The sequence below is a fragment of the Sebastes fasciatus genome, chromosome 23 (genome assembly GCF_043250625.1).
Source record: "Sebastes fasciatus isolate fSebFas1 chromosome 23, fSebFas1.pri, whole genome shotgun sequence".
Taxonomy (NCBI): Eukaryota; Metazoa; Chordata; class Actinopteri; order Perciformes; family Sebastidae; genus Sebastes; species Sebastes fasciatus.
The window spans coordinates 21,839,262-21,844,218 of record NC_133817.1 but is presented as its reverse complement, the minus strand read 5'-3'; the positions used below and the strand labels follow the sequence as shown (position 1 = coordinate 21,844,218).

The following is a 4,957-nucleotide window of genomic DNA, read 5'->3' as shown; positions in this document are numbered from 1 at the left end:
TCAGTAGCTGACCCCGCCCCACAGCGCGTCACTGTCTCTCCTCCTCAACCGAACTTGAGCAAAGTAGCTCCTACAGTTAGTCTGCAAGAACCAGCAGAACAGGCTTCATGTACTCCCATCATCTAAATATAACATGTTCTTTCACAAAGGCTTTATGTAATTACACTGTTTAAACAGATGATATTTATATATTATATATATTTGATGTCATGCATGTAGCAGAGTACAGGTAGTAAATAGTGACTTGTAAGCAACACAACACATTTCTGTTTCACAGTCAAACTTTATTTGAGTAGACAGATGACAATATTAATTATTCACAGCATTTGTAATCATCTCACCTGTTAGTTAGTTATGTTAACATGGTACAGGAGAAAGTCTTCAGCTCTGGTAAACTACAGTAAGCTAAGCTCCGGTGGTCTGTAGTCATGGTAACACAGAGACAGCTACTACTGTAAATAATATACCATTACTCTGATCTTCCATACATTTATCTTTTAGCAGAAATAATGAACTGACTACTGTTTCACATCTTCTATTTTCCACCCTGATGGTCGCTGTGTTTACACACCGTGTCATAGCGGTAGCATGTAGCTAACCCGTTAGCATGTAGCTACATGCTAACGGGTTAGCTACATGCTAACGGGTTAGCTCTGTATCTCCATGTAAACAGAGCTAACCCGTTAGCATGTAGCTACATGCTAACGGGTTAGCTCTGTATCTCCCATCTGCCCACAGCTGTCTGCTCTCAGCTGTCTGCTCTCCTCTGGGATGATTCTGTCGGTCATTTCTCACAGATGGATCTGTAAAGACAGACGTAAAACAGAGTGTATGTTTACGGTTTACAGAGTTGATGCATGAGGTAAACACTGAGCTAACTAACAGAGATATAAATAGTATTATTTACCTGAGAGAAACCGTCAGGAAAACCTGGAATCTGGACCGCAGATGTTCATCATGTGTCGCCGATTTCTGATCAGATTCCTCCGGTAACGTGCGCTGGGTGAAGTTTCTGGTTTATAAACTTTAAAGTGGTTTATAAGCTCTATTCTAGCTCCTCTCTCTCCACTCCTCTCTCTCCCTGCTCTCAGGCCGCGAGGGGGGCGGGGAGGGTGACGCTGTGTTGTTGAGGACGTTTGATTGACAGAAAACGCTGACCAATCAGAGCAGAGTGGGAGGAGACAGAGGCTACAGACACAGAAATCAGCACTTTTGGAAATGGGCTGAAACAGAGGTTATAGAGACATGCTGGAATGCATGATCTGATTGTTTTTTTGAAAAAAAAACTTCAGAGACATGGTTTGGAGGTGTCTGAGACCTATAATAACTAGTTTAAATGGAGTATAATATGTGACCTTTAAGATATGATAAAACTTTATTCATCCTGAGGGAAATTGCTGTGGTGTGGAGGAAGAACCGTCAAAAATCTAAATTAAATGAATAAATAAACAAATTACTTAATAAATAAATACATGAAAATGTAATTAAATGTGGGAAAAAAAATATTAAAATAAAAGTAGCCATTAATGAATCGATAAAATGTGACATAAAATAATATTTCTGTTTTATTTTGGTTCTTTATTCATTTATCTTTGTATTAATTCCCTTATGTATTTATTATTCAGTTTAATTTTCTCTTTTATTTATTAATGTATTTATTTTTATCCATCCATCCATCTTCAACCGCTTATCCGGGGTCGGGTCAAGGGGTCAACAGCTCCAGCAGGACCCCACCTCAGCTGGCTCCTGTCGACGCAAAGAAGTAGCGGCTCTACTCCGAGTCCTATCTCTAAGGGAGACGCCAGCCACCCTCCTGAGGAAACCCATTTCGGCCGCTTGTACCCGCAATCTAGTTCTTTCGGTCCTGACCCAGCCCTCATGACCATAGGTGAGAGTAGGAACGAAGATTGACCGGTAGATCGAGAGCCTTGCCTTCCGGCTCAGCTCTCCTTTCGTCACAACGGTGCGGTAAGGAGAATGCAATACCGTAGTACCGTAATACCATAGTCCCCTCACTCGCGAACAAGACCCTGAGGTACTTGAACTCCTTCACTTGGGGTAAGGACTAATCCCTACCCGGAGTAGGCAATCCACCGGTTTCCTTTTGAGAACCATGGCCTCAGATTAAGAGGTACTGATCATCATCCCGGCCGCTTCACACTCGGCTGCGAACTGATCCAGTGAGTGCTGGAGGCCGCAGACCGATGATGCCAACAGGACCACATCATCTGCAAAAAGCAGCGATGAGCTCTTCAGCACACTGAACTGCAAACCCACCTCCCCCCGACTACGCCTCGATATCCTGTCCATGAATATCACGAACAGGATTGGTGACAAAGTGCAGCCCTGACGGAGGCCAACCCCCACCGGAAACGAGTCCGACTTATTGCCGAAAACCCGAACACAGCTCTCGCTTTGGGCGGACAGGGATTGGATGGCCCTGAGAAGTGCCCCCCTCACTCCCTACTCCCTCAGCAACCCCCACAGTATCTCCCGGTATCTCTCGCGCCTTCTCCAAGTCCGCAAAACACATGTAGACTGGATAGGCATACTCCTAGGCCTCACCAGGATCCTTGCGAGAGTGAAGAGCTGACCGTTGTTCCACGGCCAGGACGGAATCCGCATTGTTTCTCTTCGATCCGAGGTTCAACTATCGGCTGAAACCTCCTTTCCAGCACCTTGGAGTAGACTTTACCAAGGAGGCTGAGTTGTGTGAAAAACTAAGATGGCGACTGACAAAAGCCAAGAAGGTGACACCCAGAAACCAAGATGGTGATGGTCAAAAACCAAGATGGCGATGTTCAAAAACCAAGATGGTGATGGTCAAAAACCAAGATGGCGACGGTCAAAAACCAAAATGTTGATGATCAAAAACAAGATGGTGACGGCCAAAACCGTCTACAAAACAATGGGTGACGTCACAGTGACTACGTCTACTTCTCATTTACAGTCTATGGTAAAAAAATATATATATTTTTAACAAAGAAAACACACTTTGTCAAGACAAATAAGTGTCTAGTGGACGACAGCGTCTCACTACGTCTGACCAGCGGAGGAAGAGGAAGAAGTCGCAATAACAGAATGTGTTTAAAGGCTGACAGTAAAATATGTTATTCTCTCTCTTCAGTCTGAGTTCTTGACTTCATTATTAGCCGTCACACAGAAAAAGGGTCCCTGCTATTGAAATGTCTGGCAGCTCGTTATAATTGCTTCTGGTGAATGACTTGATTGGGGTCATCTCGCTCTGGGTAATTGTAATAATTGTATTCTGCCCTGTTCATTATGCAGAGCGGAGAGGCGGCGAGGTGAAGAACAAAGAAAACGTCTTTCCACTGGTCATTAATGTTCCTGCTGAATACCTGCTGATACAGGAGGGGATGAGAACTCAGGGTTTATTTCAGTCTTATTTCAAAACTGTTAAATTGGAAAAATCAGTTAATGAAACGTAAATCGTCTGCTTATAAATATTAAAAATGACCTATCCAGAACACATAACCACGGAGGACAGAACCTGCCAACATAAAAAATTAATGAATGAATACAGCTAACTAAATAGTTTTTATTAAATGCAGCAAAAATAATATAAAAATAAATGTAGCCATTAATTAATTGATCAAATCTGACATAAATTGATATTTCCATGTTATTTATTTATGTATTTATTTTTGAGTAATTTATTTATTTTTGCATTTATTTTTGATTTATTTTATACAGTGACAGCCCCCACATTTGCAGAATGAGGCAGAAATGCATAAAGAAATGTAAAAAGAAAATAATACAGAAAGTTTTTGGGAAATAAATAAGGGGTGAAATGTAATAAATAAAAAAATAAATGCTAACATACAAGAATACATAAATGAAAAAAATTAAATAAATACATAAATAAATAAAAGGGAAAATAAACAGCGGAGTAAATCCAGCTCTCTCCATATAGCCGTACATTGCTTTGCTCCCGTAGTAGAGAGCTGTGAATCCACGGTGTGTGATGAACCTCTAAAGCTTCGCTCTCACGGGACGACTTACTGTTAACGTTAATTAATGAAGGGATAATTAAATTAGCTGAAATATTACAGGTTGAAGAGAAATGAGGTCAAAAGGTTTTCTACCTCAGAAATCTTGAAAGTCACCTCCTCTCTACTTTTAAACTTTATAAATATTAGTTCACGCTCTGGTTTCATGATTCAGGACAAAATGCTCTTTAATCAGGATCTAAAGTTAGAGGGGATTTCCCTGCTCTCCTGACAGCTGATTGGCTGTTAGCTGTCCGTCCCCCCGTCCCCCCGTCCCCCGTCCCCCCCATGTCCACCTGCTGCCTCAGACGTCTCAGATGTCTCACACTGACTCTCTCTGGTCTTGTTAACAGCTCTTTGGGTCACAGGTCTAAGGTCAGGCTTCCCCCTGCAAACAAACAGAGAGGAGATGATGCAGCAGATTTAATGTAGGAGCCCCGAGACTGTTTGTACCATCACGTCCCTGCGTCGTCTCTTATTTAGTTATTTAATTTATTATTATATATATCATTTTTACTCATTTGATTTCATTATTTGCAGTGTGTCTTCCCCTTTCTGTAAATAGTTTTTAATAAAGATTACACAGATATTAATTGTCTGAGTTGGTCAAGATTTTGATTGTTGTTTTATTTTTCTATCTTTCTTTCTTTCTTTCTTTCATCGTCGTGCAGAAAGATTAAAACATATAGAGTTAATACAACATGAAATACTAATAAAAAGCCTCTTTTTTTTGCAGCTTTTTGCTTCATAACTGAGACCGTTAAGCAAAGTGTGCGGCGAAGAGAGACTAAAACGAAGCGTCTGAGGAGAACAGATTCTATTACGGCGTCCCCGTCCTCTCCGCTGATGGACCATCGACCTCTGACTTTTCTGACCCTGGCGTCGTTGTTTCAGGAGCATCGCTGCTCTGAGATCAGCCTTCACGCATCCACGAGGGGCCACATCAA

General features: G+C 41.6%; 1 long non-coding RNA gene across 1 annotated transcript; it reads right to left on the bottom strand.

Annotated features, from left to right (window-relative positions):
• Positions 1–263: 263 nt before the first annotated feature.
• On the bottom strand, positions 264–1,113 carry LOC141761769 (uncharacterized). Its single transcript, XR_012592635.1, has 2 exons — positions 908–1,113; positions 264–803 (listed from the first exon to the last, which is right to left on the bottom strand). It is a non-coding gene; the product is annotated as an uncharacterized LOC141761769 (long non-coding RNA).
• Between the last annotated feature and the right edge of the window lie 3,844 nt (positions 1,114–4,957).